Source organism: Morone saxatilis, unplaced genomic scaffold, assembly GCF_004916995.1.
Source record: "Morone saxatilis isolate NCDOM2014 unplaced genomic scaffold, NCSU_SB_2.0 Contig14, whole genome shotgun sequence".
Taxonomy (NCBI): domain Eukaryota; kingdom Metazoa; phylum Chordata; class Actinopteri; family Moronidae; genus Morone; species Morone saxatilis.
In genome coordinates, this window is record NW_023339696.1 from 14,986,264 (window position 1) to 14,986,498 (window position 235).

Sequence of the window (235 nt, forward strand, 5' to 3'; positions counted from 1 at the left end):
TATTTATTTATTTATTTATTTCTGTTTCCGTATATTAAAAAGCTTTCCATACAGTCTGAGATATTGATCCAATTTGCATGAGATTTTTCCATTTTCATTTGTGTCTTTGGGGGAAAAAAAGGGCTGGTAAACATGTATTTATATTTGTAATATATATGTAAACAAATCAGTAAAACAATCTAATATTTGCAATTAAAATTAGTTGACACCTCTAAAAAAAAAACTATGCAGAACA